This window comes from Schistocerca serialis, chromosome 1 (genome assembly GCF_023864345.2).
Source record: "Schistocerca serialis cubense isolate TAMUIC-IGC-003099 chromosome 1, iqSchSeri2.2, whole genome shotgun sequence".
Taxonomy (NCBI): Eukaryota; Metazoa; Arthropoda; class Insecta; order Orthoptera; family Acrididae; genus Schistocerca; species Schistocerca serialis.
The window spans coordinates 431,807,752-431,826,060 of NC_064638.1; the positions used below are offsets into that span (position 1 = coordinate 431,807,752).

The 18,309-nt window shown below is 39.2% G+C and overlaps 1 protein-coding gene across 1 annotated transcript in view; it reads right to left on the reverse strand.

The window, feature by feature from the left end:
• Positions 1 to 16,967, reverse strand: part of LOC126472464 (serine/threonine-protein kinase VRK1) — a 248,678-nt gene extending 231,711 nt beyond the window's left edge. The window contains exon 1 of the mRNA XM_050099936.1: positions 16,837 to 16,967. The gene's annotated coding sequence lies outside the window, so the exon portion shown is untranslated. The remainder of the gene's footprint in view (positions 1 to 16,836) is intronic.
• Positions 16,968 to 18,309: the final 1,342 nt, after the last annotated feature.

Here is an 18,309-nt window from a genome sequence, read left to right on the forward strand (position 1 = left end):
CTCAAGAACCTACCACCACCTGATTGAATCAATGCCTGTGAGAGTGGAACCTGTCATCAAGCTTAAGGATGGGCCAACACCATACTGAACTCAAGCATTACCGCTGCTGGGGGGCATCACGAACTTTTAAGTCATTTTCAGCCAGGTGTCCGGATGCTTTTGATCATATAGTGTACCTCCCCCAGATGGCACAGTGTGTGGAATGGTACCAAATCCGAAACCCAGGTCCAGCAGAATTGCCACATACACAGAAGCACACCACCATTACAACCGACCATCAGACAGTGGTACACAGAGATTCAAGGTTGCCGGATATAGACTGGGAGACTCAAACGTTCGTAACGGGTGGCAGGGACAAAGAATCCAGTGAAATTTTTTTAAGTGCTTTATCTGAAAACTACTTTGAGCAGTTAAACAGAGAACCGACTTGTGGCGATAACATATTAGATCTTCTGGTGACAAACAGACCCGAACTATTTGAAACAGTTAACGCAGAACAGGGAATCAGCGTTCATAAAGCGGTTACTGCATCGATGATTTCAGCCGTAAATAGAAATATTAAAAAAGGTAGGAAGATTTTTCTGTTTAGCAAAAGTGACAAAAAGCAGATTACAGAGTACCTGACGGCTCAACACAAAAGTTTTGTTTTAAGTACAGGTAGTGTTGAGGATCAGTGGACAAAGTTCAAAACCATTGTACAATATGCGTTAGATGAGTGTGTGCCAAGCAAGATCGTAAGAGATGGAAAAGAGCCACCGTGGTACAACAACCGAGTTAGAAAACTGCTGCGGAAGCAAAGGGAACTTCACAGCAACCATAAACATAGCCAAAGCCTTGCAGACAAACAAAAATTACGCGAAGCGAAATGTAGTGTGAGGAGGGCTATGCGAGAGGCGTTCAATGAATTAGAAAGTAAAGTTCTATGTACTGACTTGGCAGAAAATCCTAAGAAATTTTGGTCTTATGTCAAAGCGGTAGGTCGATCAAAACAAAATGTCCGGACACTCTGTGACCAAAATGGTACTGAAACAGAGGATGACAGACTAAAGGCCGAAATACTAAAAGTCTTTTTCCAAAGCTGTTTCACAGAGGAAGACTGCACTGTAGTTCCTTCTCTACACTGTCGCACAGATGACAAAATGGTAGATATCGAAATAGATGACAGAGGGATAGAAAAACAATTAAAATCGCTCAGAAGAGGAAAGGCCGCTGGACCTGATGGGATACCAGTTCGATTTTACACAGAGTACGCAAAGGAACTTTCCCCCCTTTCTTGCAGCGGTGTACCGTAGGTCTCTAGAAGAGCGTAGCGTTCCAAAGGATTGGAAAAGGGTACAGGTCATCCCCGTTTTCAAGAAGGGACATCGAACAGATGTGCAGAACTATAGACCTATATCTTTAATGTCGATCAGTTGTAGAATTTCGGAACACGTATTATGTTCGAGTATAATGACTTTTCTGGAGACTAGAAATCTACTCTGTAGGAATCAGTATGGGTTTCGAAAAAGACGGTCGTGTGAAACCCAGCTCGCGCTATTCGTCCACGAGACTCAGAGGGCCATAGACATGGGTTCCCAGGTAGATGCCGTGTTTCTTGACTTTCGTAAGGCGTTCGATACAGTTCCCCACAGTCGTTTCATGAACAAAGTAAGAGCATATGGAATATCAGACCAATTGTGTGATTGGATTGAAGAGTTCCTAGATAACAGAATGCAGCATGTCATTCTCAATGGAGAGAAGTCTTCCAAAGTAAGAGTGATTTCAGGTGTGCCGCAGGAGAGTGTCATAGGACCGTTGCTATTCACAATATACATAAATGACCTTGTGGATGACGTCGAAAGTTCACTGAGGCTTTTTGCAGATGATGCTGTGGTGTATCGAGAGGTTGTAACAACGGAAAATTGCACTGAAATGCAGGAGGATCTGCAGCGAATTGACACATGGTGCAGGGAATGGCAATTGAATCTCAATGTAGTGTAATGTGCTGCAAATACATAGAAAGATAGATCCCTTATCATTTAGCTACAAAATAGCAGGTCAGCAACTGGAAGCAGTTAATGCCACAAATTATCTGGGAGTACGCATTAGGAGTGACTTAAAATGGAATGATCATATAAAGTTGATCATTGGTAAAGCAGATGCCAGACTGAGATTCATTGGAAGAATCCTAAGGAAATGCAATCCGAAAACAAAGGAAGTAGGTTACAGTACGCTTGTTCGCCCACTGCCTGAATACTGCTCAGCAGTGTGGGATCCGTACCTGATAGGGTTGATAGAAGAGAGAGAGAAGATCCAACGGTGAGCAGCGCGCTTCGTTACAGGATCATTTAGTAATCGCGAAAGCGTTACGGAGATGATAGATAAACTCCAGTGGAAGACTCTGCAGGAGAGACGCTCAGTAGCTTGGTACGGGCTTTTGTTAAAGTTTCGAGAACATACCTTCACCGAAAAGTCAAGCAGTATATTGCTCCCTCCTACGTATATCTCGCGAAGAGACCATGAGGATAAAATCAGAGAGATTAGAGCCCACACAGAAGCATACCGACAATCCTTCTTTCCACAAACAATACGAGACTGGAATAGAAGGGAGAACTGATAGAGGTACTCAAGGTACCCTCCGCCACATACCGTCAGGTGGCTTGCGGAGTATGGATGTAGATGTAGATATCTGGAGCCCAACCAAATCAATCCAACAAGCATCTCAATACTTGCAGCTACAAAGAGGACGAGTTCTGAGTATCTGAGCACGAGTAATGCAGATGTGGAAAAGGTGCAGCAGGCATTTATCAGGACCACAACCAAATCGATTCAACAAGCATCTCATCTCAGTACTTGCAGCTATCACCAACCACAGGGCACAGGGTGCTACACAAGAAGCTGAAGCTTTATGTCTGCAAAGTACAGCTGCTCCTTGCATTTTAACCTGATGACATGCCAAAGCCCAAAGCTTTGCAGTTGAGATTCATGCCCCATCGAAAATGACCCAGACTATTTAAATAAGGTGAAGTTTATGGACGAAGCACGCTTTCATGTGTCCCGGATGGTAAACTGACACAATATGTGATGATCTGGGGTCTGTCAACCTCCCCTCCTCCAAGTTTAGAATGAGAATTGTACACAACAGCACAAAAATGAACATGAAATGTGGTACGTGATTTATTATTTATTTATTTATTTTTCCGTGGGACCAAATTAAGGAGAAGTCTCCATGGTCATGGAACAAGTCAATCCATGAAATTGTAACACGATAGTAGAAACAGATAAAATGAAATTCAAGAAACGTATTCAGGCGACAATTCATAAGTTTAAATAAAGAAAATCAACAATGTAACACTGGAATTTTTTTAATTTTTCAGCTCTTCCAGGAGCTCCTCGACAGAATAGAAGGAGTGAGCCATGAGGAAACTCTTCAGTTTGGACTTAAAAGCGTTTGGGCTACTGCTAAGATTTTTGAGTTCTTGTGGTAGCTTACTGAAAATGGATGCAGCAGAATAGTGCACAAGGAAGTGCATTCCACATGCAGATTTGATTTCTGCCTAGTATTAACTGAGTGAAAGCTGCTAACTCTTGGGAATAAGCTAATATTGCTAACAACAAACGACATTAAAGAAAATATATACTGTGAGGGCAATGTCAGAATTCCCAGACTATTGAATAGGGATTGACAAGAGGTTCTCGAATTTACACCACATATAGCTCAAACAGCCCGTTTTTGAGCCAAAAATACCCTTTTTGAATCACAAGAATTACCCCAAAAAAAATAGTACCATATGACATAAGCACATGAAAATATGCCAAGTAGACTACTTTTCGTATTGAACTGTCACTTATTTCAGATACTGTTCTAATGGTAAATAAAGCAGCATTTAGTTTCTGAACAAGACCCTGAACATGGGCTTTCCACAACAGCTTACTATCTATCCGAACGCCTAGAAACTTGGAAGTGTTCCGTCTCGCTTATTATATACCCATTCTGTCTGATCAAAATATCAGTTCTTGTTGAATTGTGAGTTAGAGACTGTAAAAACTGAGTCTTACTGTGATTTAGCATCAAATTATTTTCCACAAGCCACGAACTTATTTCATTAACTACATTATTTGATAATGTTTCAATATTACACACAAGATCCTTCACTACCAAGCTGGTGTCATCAGCAAACAGAAATATTTTTGAATCACCTGTAATACTAGAAGGCATATCATTTATTTATATAAGAAACAGCAGTGGCCCCAGCACCGACCATTGGGGAACGCCCCATTTAACAGTGCCCCATTGGGACTGAACATCACTACCACTCTCAATATTGCGAAGAATTACCTTCTGCTTTCTGTTCTTAAAGTAAGAGGCGAACCAGTTGTAAGCTACTCCCCTTACTCCATAATGGTCCAACTTCTGCAGTAATATCTTGTGGTCAACACAGTCAAAAGCCTTCGTTAAATCAAAGAAAACACCTAGCGTTCGCAACCTTTTATTCAATCCGTCCAAACCCTCACAGAGAAAAGAGAATATAGCATTTTCAGTTGTTAAACCATTTCTAAAACCAAACTGTACATTTGACAGCAAATTATGTGAATTTAAATGCTCCAGTAACCTTGTATATACAACCTTCTCGATAACTTTAGCAAACACCGATGGCATAGAAATAGGTCTATAATTGTCAACATTATCCCTGCCTCCCTTTTTATAAAGTGGCTTCACTACCGAGTACTTTAATCGGTCAGGAAACCGACCACTCCTAAAGGAAAAGTTACAGATATGGCTAAGTACTGGGCTAACATACATAGAACAATACTTCAGTATTCTGCTAGATACCCCGTCATAGCCATGAGAGTTTTTGTTCTTTAGTGATTTAATTATTAACTCAATCTGCCTCTTGTCAGTATCATGGAGGAGCAATTTCAGGTAACAGTCTCAGAACACTTTTTTCTACGAGCACTATATGATTCCTTGTTGGGACTAGGTTTCTATTTAGTTCACCTGCTATATTCAGAAAGTGATTATAATACTGAACATATATGCGACTTATCAGTAACACGGACATTCCCACTACGCACTGATTCTATATCCTCGACCTGTCTCTGCAGACCAGCCACTTCCTTTACGACTGACCATATGGTTTTAATTTTATCCTGAGACTTAGCTATTCTATCTGCATACCACATACTTTTTGCCTTCCTAATAACTTTTTTAAGCACCTTACAATACTGTTTGTAATGGGCTGCTGCATTTAGATTTTGACCGTTTCTAAAGTTTTGATATAATTGCCACTTTGTTCTACAGGATATTCTTATCCCTCTAGTCAGCCACCCAAGCTGCCTGTTTGTGCTAGTACCCTGTTTTGAACGTTCTAACAGAAAGCAACTTTCAAAGAGCACGAGAAAAGTCTTGAGGAAAGCATTATATTTGTTGTCTACTGTATCAGCACTATAAACATCTTGCCACTTGTTCCTTGATAAGGTTTACGAAGGTCTCTACAGCAACTGGATCAGCTTTCCTAAAAAGTTGATAACTATATTTAACATGTGTTGCAGCACAAAAATCTTTTAGAGTTAAAACTTGTGCATCATGATCTGAAAGGCCATTCACTTTTTTGCTAACAGAATGCCCTTCTAGTAATGAGGAATGAACAAAAATGTTGTCTATGGTTGTTCTACTGTTCCCTTGCACTCTCGTTGGAAAGAACACGGTTTGCATAAGATTATATGAATTAAGAAGGTCTACCAGCATCCTTTTCCTTGCACAATCACTTATACAATTAATATTGAAGTCACCACATATAATTAACTTTTTGTATTTCCTATAAAGTGAACCAAGAACCTCCTCTAGCTTTAGCAAAAATTTTGTGAAATCGGAGTCTGGGGATCTATAAATAACAACAGTTAGAAGTTTAACTCCACTAAAATTAACCACACCTGCACAACATTCAAACACCTTTTCAGTGCAGTACTTTGAAACTCAAGTAGGATACATACATGGCTACTCCCCCACACTGCAAAGAGCTCCTAAAAAAGCTGCCAGCCAACCTGTATCCTGGTAAAGGAAGCCTCTGAATTATCTCCTTATTTAAGAAGTGTTCAGATACACAAATAATTTCAGAGTCAACATCTATAAACAGTTCACTAACTGATCTGCCTTTTGACCATGTTGTGGGACTGTCTTTCTCTGCAGAAGTCCAATTACCTTCAGTTGTTTATCTGGAAATGTTGGAACAGTTTGCAATTCCATGGGATGAAGAACTACAACCTGACAACATGCTGCAGCAGGATGGCAAGCCTCTAACCTGCCTCCTATATGGTCTGCACCTATGCGTTTGGTTGCTGCTGGCTTTGATCTAATGCAGTTTATTCAGTTTCAGAACCAACAAACGTCGCAGTTGATATGGCAGTCCAGCAGCTCATTAATGCACAAGCCACTGCTTTATCATCTCCGCCACAACTACCAGCCACTTCCAACACACAGCATCCATGCATTCCACCATATTGAGCTTTTGATGAACAACAAGAGGAATGGAGTGAGTGCTACACTCAGTTCAATGTTCATTGTGCTACACATCAACTGCAAGGTACCGTGAAACTTTCTTATGTCTCATCAACGGCCAGCAAGAGAGTTTACCACCATGCTCAGAAGTTATTCCTGACTAGTAGGCCGGAGCTGCTAGTTTTTGAAGATTTAATTTCTGCCCAAACTAACTATTACAAGGATCATGTACAGGATACTGCTCCTCATTACAAGTTCTTTCAGTTGTGGAAAACGCCAGAATATACATATCGTGACAGGTTTGTTTTCAATGTAGCCGTGAACAATACTATGACGACAATGATTCGTGATGCAATTACATACAATGTGCCACACAGTAGGATTCATGAACAAATTCTAAACATTATGAACCTACTTTGAAACAAATGTTACAAATTACTGCACCTCAGGACTCGTGTGATAGTGCTGTGGAAAACTTTGGGGTAGCTCACATATGCAGTGTAACGCAAAGTGACGAACAGAACAGTAACATTTACAATTTTGTATTCTCGAGATTGTGACAATATTTTTGGGTAATATTCTTTTGATTTGTTTGGTCTTCATGTTTGGGACAATGTACTTTCCAAAAGACAGACCATCACACGCAAACGGGCCACCACACCACAGCCCAAGTAAACACCCATGTGTGTGCTGTGTTATCATGTCCCTGCTGCTTTTGCATGCATAAAAGACAACACTGCCCTTCGCAGGACATGACACGCTTTGCTTGTGGAAAGCCAGGACATATACAGTCTTTGTCCTTGCAATAGAAAAAGAATTTCACTCCTGTAAGTGCAGAGCATCTTCTCTCTCAGTGGATGTAGCTTTTTTAAAAAAACCAACTACCGATACTAGTATTGACTCAATTCAGGATATGAACTTCACCCCGTCCAAGTGCTGTGCAACAACAGTCAAACAAACTGTCAACTTGCTGGACACTGTGTGCGATTTCAGATAGACATTGGTGCTTCTGTTACATTGTTTAACTATGCTACTTATGAACAGCTGGACTCACCGCAGTTGACAACATCTTGCAAGCAACTTAATGCAATAACGGTCAGGACTTTCCAGTGTTTGGTACATGTAGTTTGAGTGCCACATTCCACTCTCAACCAGAACAGTAACATTTACAATTTTGTATTCTCGAGATTGTGACAATATTTTTGGGTAATATTCTTTTGATTTGTTTGGTCTTCATGTTTGGGACAATGTACTTTCCAAAAGACAGTGTTACTCAATTGATTGTAAAGTTTATCAATTTATTTTCTGAAGGACATGGCAGAGCAAATAACTTTGTGGGACGCATTACAAAGAAGGACAATGCACCATCCAAATTGTTTCAGGCACTTCCCATCCCTTATAACTTAGACACGAAGTTGCAAGTGAACTTAAAGAATGGCAAGAAAATGGTGTTATTGCTCGTATCCAGGATATTCAATGGGCTTCTCACTTACTCATCTTACCAAAGTCTTCTGGAAGACTTCGTCTTTGCACTGACCTTAAGTCCACTGTGAATCCACAAACAATAATTGATACTTACTCATTACTTCGCCCTGAGGAATTAATGGACAGGCTCGGTGCAGGGTGCTATTTTTCAAAAGTTGATTTAAGTGCTGTGTATTTGTAAATTCCACGAGATGCTGAGTCTCAAAGTTTCTGTGGTCAACACACATTTGGGGTTGTTCAAATTCTTACGTTTACCCTTTGGCAGCACTTTCATGCCTTTCATATTCCAATGCTACTTAGAACAGTTTAATGCTAGGGTTTCATTCGATTACAATTACTCAGATAATACTGTGGTGTCAAGATGTACACTGGAGGAACACTTTCAAGTACTTTCACCTGCAGGTCTTTAGTGTCACCTGGACAAATGTGCCTTTTTTCAGACTGAAATTCAGTACTTAAGACTATTTTCTTAATAGCCAAGGTGTTCATCGCCTTCAATCACATTTGTTGGCCATCCAGTACCTCCCTGTCCTGCGGGATGTGACAGAATTGCAGCCAGTTTTCGGAAGTTGACATTACGTCCAGTTTATACACACCACAGCCCAGATTGCGGCTCCGTGGCATCATTTGCGCCAGAAGAATGTGCCTTTTGTTTGGACCAAAGAGTGTCAGGATGCATTCCAGAAACTAAAAAAAATGCCTTGTTGAGTGTCAGGTGCCTTTGGTTTTAGCACTGGATGCTTCTTTGTATACAATCAGAGCCATGCTTTCACACAGATTTAGTTCAAAGGACAGGCCAATTGCTTTCACTTCGAAGTTACTGACCAAGACTACTCCCAAATCGAGAAGGAAGCACTTGTTATTATCTGTGGCATGACAAAGTTACACCATTACCTGTTTGGTTTGAAGTTCTACCTAATGACTGACCATAAGACATTTCAGTCTTCGCTTCATTCACCCAAACCTGTTCCGCCATGCACAGCTCAGAAGCTGAATATTGGGCTTGGTTACTGTCACAGTATCAAGTACGAAATACTGTTCTGGCCCATGTCAAAGTACGCAAATGCTGACCCCCTTTCTCGCCTTCCTATTGGTCCTGTCTCTGAATTCAATGCTACTGCCACCCCTTGTTAACAGATTGATGTGCAGGAGACTGAACTTTTAGAGACTTTTCCATTGCACTATAGCAAAATTGTAGAGGCCACAGAGGCATACCATGACTTGAACCTTTTGTTGCACTACATTCGCACTGCTTGGCCTCGTTCAGTGAAAAACATTCAGAATTCTATTGTGCGCCAATATTTTGCCCATCAGCACCTCTCCATCCAGCAGGGTGTCATTTTATTGAAAACTCTAGAGAATTGCATGTGCTTATCTCTAAAGTGTTGCAGAAAGATGTGTTCCGACAACAACACCAAGAACATTGGGGAAGTGTACGCACAAAACAGTTGGCACTGTACTTGGCCAGGCATGGACACCCACACCGAACAGATGTCGTCAGTATCGCACTTGTACTGAAACTATTTGCCCCACCGCAAACATTTTCAGCTTGGCCACATCGCCTTGGCGACAAATGCATATTGACTTTGCTAGTCCCTTTGACACACTCGTTGACTTATTGTTTTGGACTCTTTTAACAAATATCCATTTTCAGTATCCATGAACCCAACTACATCACATAGTACCATTCAGCTTTTGTCATCTATTTTTTTCTTGGAAGGTTTGCCTGAAATGTTGGTTACAGACAACAGACCACACTTCACAGTAGCTTTGTACAGATAATATCACTCACTTTACCAGAACTCCATTTTATCCTTAGTCGAATGGAGAAGCTGAACAATTTGTGCATACGTTCAAGCAACAGATGAACAAACTAAGTCCCTCACACTCATGGGAGCTAGCGCTGCTGCCTTCCTCGCAATGAACCACTCCCAAACCCCGCAATGGTCAATCACCCACTGAGCTTCTAAATGGCCTGTGCCACCACACACTGATCCATTTTCTGCACCCACTGCATCACACGGCACCTCCCATGCTCTGCAAGACTTTCTTGCTCCTAATGATTGTATTATTTTCAGAGTTTTTGGTCACACCAGGTACTAGGAGAAAGGAACGATTCTTCAAAATTTGGGTGATTGCATGTATTTAATTCAAGGCTCTGCTGGGTTGCTGTCCTGCCAACAGAACCAGACTCGTGGTTGTCCATTGCGAGATTCTTCTGCAGATTTTCTGTCCCCAGATTCACAACCTACGGGGATCTTGCGACCGGCGTATCACCCCCAGTGGCCACTTTGACACCACTGGCAGAACTGATGGGAGTTGGACCCGCTGTCTTCACTGGTGCCACAGTAGTTCTACTTCCCAGTGATCATCCCAGAGCCTGCTGTGGACCCGGCGCCATCATTGCCTCTGCCGCCGTCCTCTCAGTTTTTTGTCGGACCAGCTCAGGAAGAGGACAGGTGCTTTTGTAGGGTTTTCCGACTGACATTCCTCTTGGACCACAGGACAGAGGTCAGGGCACGGCCAGGGGCTCAGTGTTGGTCCCAGTTGTGCCTCCCGACTCCTCACACCATCCCTGCTTCCTGCCACCCACCCACCCCCCTCCTCCATTGTCGTAAGATGGTTCCCTACACAACAATGGTATGGCATTTTTGGGGTGGAGGCATCGACTGCACGCCGACCAGCAAAGCACTGTGAAATGTCATCAAGAAGGTGCTGACCCGTGTGCCAATGGAAATAGCAGGCAACACCACACCTCGAGTAAGACAGAGTTCAGTGCCCCTTGTCAATGTTGATTTAACCAACCTTCCATTGCTGGTCGACCCCAGTTCAGTCGCAGACTTCAAGAGCATCAGTACTGAGTAATGGAAGGACATTACATAGCCTGCATTCTGCAAGTAGTATTAGTGAAAAGTACTTGTATGTAGGAGGCACAACAACGGTTCTCTAATTTGTAGAATAAAATGTTATACTAATCAACATATGGTATGTACAGATCATTTTGGATTCCTGCTACTAGCCATTGCAACTTCTCTTCTTCCCTGTTTGTGTCAGTGCTGATTCCCACCATAGCCGACACAACTTGTAAATATGAAATGTGACTTAAAACCAGAAATACTTTAATTGAATTGGGCAGGCAAGCTAATTGAAAATACTCAATTTCCAAATCTAAGATATCGGCTATTCTGAACAGATTGGTGTTTCACCAATGTATACTAACAGTAATAACTTACGGCTGTGAGCCATGGATATTAAAGAGTTCACTGTTCTAAGACTCATAATAGGTCAAGAAGGGATGGAAAGATCAATGTTGGGCGACACAAAAAAAGACAGACAGAAAACCGTAGATATCAGATGTACAATGTAGGTCATGACATAATGGGGAAAGTAAATACCTGGAAATGGCAGTGGGCTGGTTCTGTCACTCAAAGAAAGGATGTGAGATGGTCAAAACAAATACTAGAATGAAACACAATTTACCAAAAAAGAGCAAGGGGAAGTCCACCGGGCAGTTGAGACAGAAGTTTAAAAGAGACATCTGGATTCAGTTGGCAATGTGAAGCTCAAGATCAGCAGAAATGGAAAACCTACTGGGATCCTATGTTGCACACAGGCTCAAAGAGGTCACATCACAAAATTATATGATGATATGACTACACTGACAGGAAGATGTTAACAAGTGAAAATATATTTTCAATCGTAATGCTATAAGCCAAATGTCATCCAGCATATGTACTGATGACACCTACACAGAAATGCATTTGATCTGATATAGCTGAAGGATATATTTTCCCTTATGAAGTGTTCTTGCTGAATTGAATCTTAAATTTTCATGCGGTGGGAAACACTGAATGAATATTATTAGCTCTACCCAAAGATCTTAGGGTGCACCAGTAATAAGCAAGCAGATTGAAATGGTTTTGTTGTTATTGTGTTTCCTGAATCAATGACAAACGCGTTGCTTTCCAGGTATTATGTAGATTTATATCATCACAGTTTTTGGTGGGGAGTGATTTTGAACTGTGGTTATGTAAGATACCAGTAGAGGACGGGCCGAACTACCACTGGCAACCGCAGCAACTACTGCCCTGTAGCCACTACCAAATGCTTCATGTACTCCAATTTGTGTGTGTTGTAGATCGCTTGTTTTCTTTTCTTATTCTGAAAGGACTACTCCTACTGCATAAAGGGATTCAAATGAGAGTCTCATTACAAAAGAAATCAGCAATCCCTATGACCATTACATCATTTCTCCTTTCGTGGAAGCACAAAGTGCAGATGTAGGATGGCAGTCCTTCGAGAGGAAGGTGGGGCTTATTCGCCCGCACCTGTCCACTCCCCTCGGACAGTTCAAGTTCTCATTTGTTAATGGTCACACCCAACTGCCACGATATACTGTCCACATAATTTGCTAGCATATTTGTACGCAGAATAACTTCCTTGCTTCTGCTACACATTTCAGTAACTTGTCTAAATCATTAGACAATACTGATCAAAGAATGAATATATTTACTGTTATATTCTTCATATGAGTGGACTTTCCTACTCTACACTGCACATGTTTAAAAAGATAACATAGGAAAAGAAGGCCTCTAGTTATACTTTAAACACCTTTCAATGCCTTTCTGTATAATGGATATTTATCTAAATTGTACCTGGTTCTGGCACTGCAATATAGCTCCTCATTTTAGATCCTGGTCTGTGTAGCCTACAGTGGCTCTATTCTCCATAAAGTGGTACAATGATCATTCCATGATAATTTAGCCTGAATAAAAAACATTTTCTCACCCATCATTCGAGATTTCAATGAAACTTTGCTTTTTGTTCATCCTTGGGAGATAAGTAACTATTCAAAATTTTAGCATTTTAACACTGTTTTTATTTTATGACAGTTCAGAGTTCAAAAGCGTTGCCAATTTTTACACTATGATGGCACCAAAATAATATTTCCTAAGATTCAGAAGATAAATTGGCAATACCCATTTTTTATTTATCATCTTATCAATATGAAATCTGGTTGTTATAGGCTCTATAGTACAAGGATTGTAGAAAAAAATCTCTTACTTTTAGTAAAATCATCAAGACATGAAAAAATTATACCTACATTTTTGTATTTTCTAACGCAATAAACCTAGTTCAACCTTAAATGGAATATCACGAATGGGATAATCCCCAAAAAAATGTTTTGCAGTATAAAACTCAATCATTTTGTTAAACAAAATGAATGAGGTGTTTAATCTCTCTCTCTCTCTCTCTCTTTTTAAGAAATAGTTTTTAATTTTTCCTTGAGAACCTAAAATAATACTTCCTCAAACTAGACTATAAATATAACAATAATGGAAATTCGTGGATGAAAAAAATACATAAAATAATGGAAAAGCAACAACTTACCTACAAAGGATTGGTGTGTGTGACGCAGAAACGCACAATAGAGAGCAGTTAACACTAGCTTTCAACCTCTTAAAGGAATGATGACAAGTGTTATAAAATATGCAAAACATCATGTTCTATTGTATTTACCTCAATAACATCCTGAAGTTCCACCAACGGAATATTTACCAGATATACTTACTCACAATGGATAACAATTTAGACCTTAAATTTAAGTTGAATGAGAACTATGTATCACTATTGAATCTTCTTGCTTCCAAGTTCCCTAAACAATGCAATGGCTTAACAGTACAGAAACACCCAGTTACAGGAAGTCTAAAGCAAGACAGAATGAGTCTGCATATCAAACTCTTCAGAAATAAAATCAAACTTGAGTATGGTGAAGCTGGCATTACAAAACTCAAATCTGATGCAGTTAATTTTTGACTTCCTAAGAGTCTTTGTAAAATTTCCTTTAGTGCTAATCTTTCATCTGCCCCTCCAATGTCATCACACTCAGATTTTCCATGACAAGTTGCAAAGAACGACTATTCAGTACAGATATTAACATCTGTTTTGATAAAGACAAAGGTTTATGAAAGTAAAATCAACTTTTATAAACTTTTTAGCCAAAGGCCTTTCCACATTGTTAACACTGGTTCCCACCCAATTACCAGAGCTGAGCAACACTGGGTCAACCTAGTATCTGGATGGGTGACCATTCGGGTAAAACAAGGTGCCCTTTCGAACACGCAAGTCGTCGAAGTGGAGTCCAGTTGAAGGACTTGCACCAGACTGCTGTGCTGTACAACATTTATTTATTTTATTTAAAGTAAATTCTTTTTTTTATTGGCCTGCACAGCCATGAATAAAACAGTGATATCTGAAAGGGTTTATTTGATGAATTCAGTCCCTTTTTTTTGCATTTTGTGGACCACACAGACACGTTTGATGTCATTGGAGATAACTAACCCTTTTAAATTCAGTATTATTTTTAGACCTGAATGTATTATAATGGAACATACAGCACTCAAGTTAGATGTCCAACAGTATCGTTGTAAGGGTGCTGGTAACTACAATTTTCATTTCCCTAAATAAATAACAAAAGTACCACTGTGCTCCACCTTGTATTGCAGAAAAGTCATTATCACTAGTTCATTTATACTGTGCAAGATGACTTAAGTGCATCATAATACTTTGATTAAGGCTTAGTGGCGTAAGACTGTGGGACAAGTCTTTCTAATTTACATAGAAGATCCTAAAAAACTTAGCAATGTTTGCAGTACAATTGATCATTCGTGTTCCGTCAGTTGAAACTGTTGATTTTCCTCAATAAATTTCATCTTCACAGCAGTTTTTAAATATTTTTACCAGAGAACATAATTGTGTTTCTTTTGAAACATATCTACTAGCCAACATCACTGTAGAATACCTGCAGAGGTAGGGTTTTCACAAACTATCATTCTTATGAGATACCAATAGCCTTGCCTTTCCCCCCACCCCCCACCCCCAAATCATACTGTGAGGGGTACCATTAGCTATCTGCTAAAATATGTGATCTGAGACAAAGTGAATCCAACACACAAAAACAAACTTTCGTTTCTTGATATTCACATTAATAACTTTAATACCTTAGAGTAACTTGCCTAATATCAACAGTTTTATTTCGCACCGCCTTATCCATATGCTTCCAATGTCTTTTATAGATTGTACGTTACTTTGGTAAAAATTTGTTACTATATCAACTACTTCAGGTTTCAGTATTTTCCCTCTTTTCACAGTTGATTCTGCCAAGAACCATTGTCATTAAAAAGACTGTTTGCTTTGCTGATTATTCAGAAACTCTCAAAGCACTTCCAATTTTCTGAGATTACTATTTCAGTGGCACAGGAATAGTCAGCAACAGAACTGGTTTCTTCTCTATGCCTGGTTTAAATTGTTACTTATATTATCAGCAAGCATGTCAAGTCCATATCCCATGAAGATATATAGCTCATAAATATTCCAATTTGTAGTGATTTACGATAATTATTGAACTGAACAGGATATGATGTTACAGCACAATTTACACACCTTTTTGGACCTCTGTGATCTATCCATTGTCCCTGACAAGAGGGTATTTCCCTATTCCCTATTTGTTTGCTGTTACTGAACATCTAGAGATATAAAGATTTTTCAGAGACATCTGCTGTTAGCACAAACCTAGCTGACACTTGGCGTGGCGGCTGGCAGGAGTGACAAAGGCATTTACCATTTTACCACCGCTCCATTCACCCACAGTGCCAAGTGACAACTTGATTGGTGCAAATATTATGTGCTCTAGTCAGAAAAACATAGTAATGTCACAAATTAGCTCTAATGTACGACAAACTTATTTAGAAAAAGTCAATCTCTGATTGTTTCTTTAATAAGTTTCCGCACTTAAATTTTCTATTAGCTTTTAAAAGTGTGTTATTCAGTAAACTCAAAATTTCAGTTTATTTTTAAGTTCTCAAAAAAAAAAAAAACTACTATTTGTTACAAAAACAAAAAATACCAAAACGCTTATCCAGTTTATTTTCCTTACCGCAGAAATTAATAAAAACCACCAAGTATGGCATAAATTACTTTTTCCTTTCTTAATGGTTTTACTTACAACTACTAGACAGTATTCTCTACAACCATTACGATATAGAGTACAGCCTATTTAACCACCATATTTCACACTGATTGAATGATAAACAGAAAATTGGTAATTTATTTTCAAAAATGTTACAAAGTGTTGTTTTTAACTATCACAATGTTAAAAACGGCAAAATCTCCTATCTTTGAAGTGCCACAAAATGGGAACAATGAAATTTATAACGCTAAAATTTGTTACTCTTCCTTATCTCCACAGAGGAAAGAAATTACCCAAATTTCACTCGAATCTGAGATGGTGGTCGAGATGGCCTGGGTGACTTTAACATGGAGTGATCCGTAAATAGGATACTTTCATATTTGCTTGATAAGATATGAAGACAATCATAATTGTGTAGTAGGCCTATGCTGTTGAGATATATGTACTACGCCCGGAATCTTTAATAGATGTGGTGGACATACCATAAGTGGTTAAAACATTCGCTTTACTGTGGAGCCTGTATCACAACACCACAGTTGAATGTGAAAGTTCAATCACACAAAAGAGAGATGAAAAATAGATTATGCAAATATCAAAGTTTTGGGAATCCCAAGTGGACTGATCATAAATTCTTCTTGCTGCTGAAAAACATAGCGTTCTTAACCTAAACTTTGAGAAATTTCGTTAAAGTAGGCGCTGCTGGTAACAATAACAGAAGTACAACAAGAATTTTCATCAATCAAGGTGTACACAAATATTAACAGCGAAGGACATTACCACCAAATCACAGGATAACAAAAATAAAAGACACAAAGTTATTTTACAACTGATGCTTTCGTGTTAATAAAATATTAAAAGCACAACGAAGCAATCAACAAGTATCAAGCCTATACAGCACTAGTACCTTAAAAAATATTTCTGTGGCTGTCACATACGATTCACTTCAAATATTTCTTTACACCCGCGCTCTTTCAACCACAGACGCATAACATGGAAACAGTATGACCAACATTCTCAAGTTATCGATGACAGAAGCCTACGTTGCCAAACAAATGAATACAGAGCTAAAATTGATAAACATGTCCGCTAAAGTGAATTTGCCAGCAGATACAACTTCGTATACAAATACTACTTTTTCGTCTCTTATTAGTTCTTCAACGAGCAATAATTAGTTGGAGGAAGTAATTTATCTTCTCTTTCTTTTTCTTTATTGTTATTTCATCCACTTAGATCTATATGTGTGGGGTTTAGGCTGCCATCGATAAAACATTCCGCTCTTCAAAATAAAAACAGAACGAAATGAATATCATAAAAGGGTGAAAATCTTCCTAGGTTTATACGTGCGGGGGTTGGGCTGACGATGTTACAAACATAAAGACATATGAAACAAACGGAACGAATAATATTATTAAATTGCGAGCTTAAAAAAAATTATAAAAAGATGAATTTTGTTAAGTGTTTACATAAATAAAACTGTTGATTTTCATTGCTGTCTGAATTAAAATCGAAGGATTAAAAGATAAAGATAATAACAAAAATATATTTTTAAAACACAATGTGGAATTGATAATGTTCTTCAAAATAACAGTACTGAACTCCCACTAGAAAGGTAAAGATCTGCACTGGGAAAAAGTATTCGAGGAGGGAAAATGTGTGGCATATCACTGACGGGTGCAGGTATCTATGGGAATGTCGGTGGGTTTTGGGGTGGATAGTGGGAAGACAGAAAAGGAGGTGTCTCATGAGTGTGCAGCGCCACGGTAACAAGAGGAGAAGGATAGGTAGAGATAAAGGAGGTGAGGGGAGGGAGATGAAAGCCTAACGTGGAGTGAAGAGTTGTAAGTTACAGACAAATCAGTAGGTTGGCATAGTTTACATATTTTCATTCAATAATGTCATAAGGAACAATGTTCTGGGTTAACTCATATTTAAGAAAGAAAGTCTTTATTATTAAAAAATGCACTGTAAGAACAATATGCGGAGCTCATCTTGTAGACCTGTGTCTAAGGAGTTAGGCATGCTGTCTACCTCTTCGTAGTATATTTAGTCCCTCATGAAGTTTAGTGTAAATGATCCAATGCAATTCAGAGGGGGACAACAATGTACATAATTACAATACCAGATGGAAAAATAAGATTAATTACTCGATATTGAGGTTGTCTTTAGCACAAAAGAAGTGCACAATGCTACAACAAAAATTTTTGATCCATTAGTCAGTGTTACAAAATGTCTGACAGAGAGCAAGGTAAGATTTGAAAACAAACTGAAAATGTTTCTCCTTGACAACTCCTTCAATTCAATAGAAGAATTTCTATTGTAGAAATGTAGAAAAGGTGGGAGGCGCGAATTGCTAATTAACACACACACACACACACAC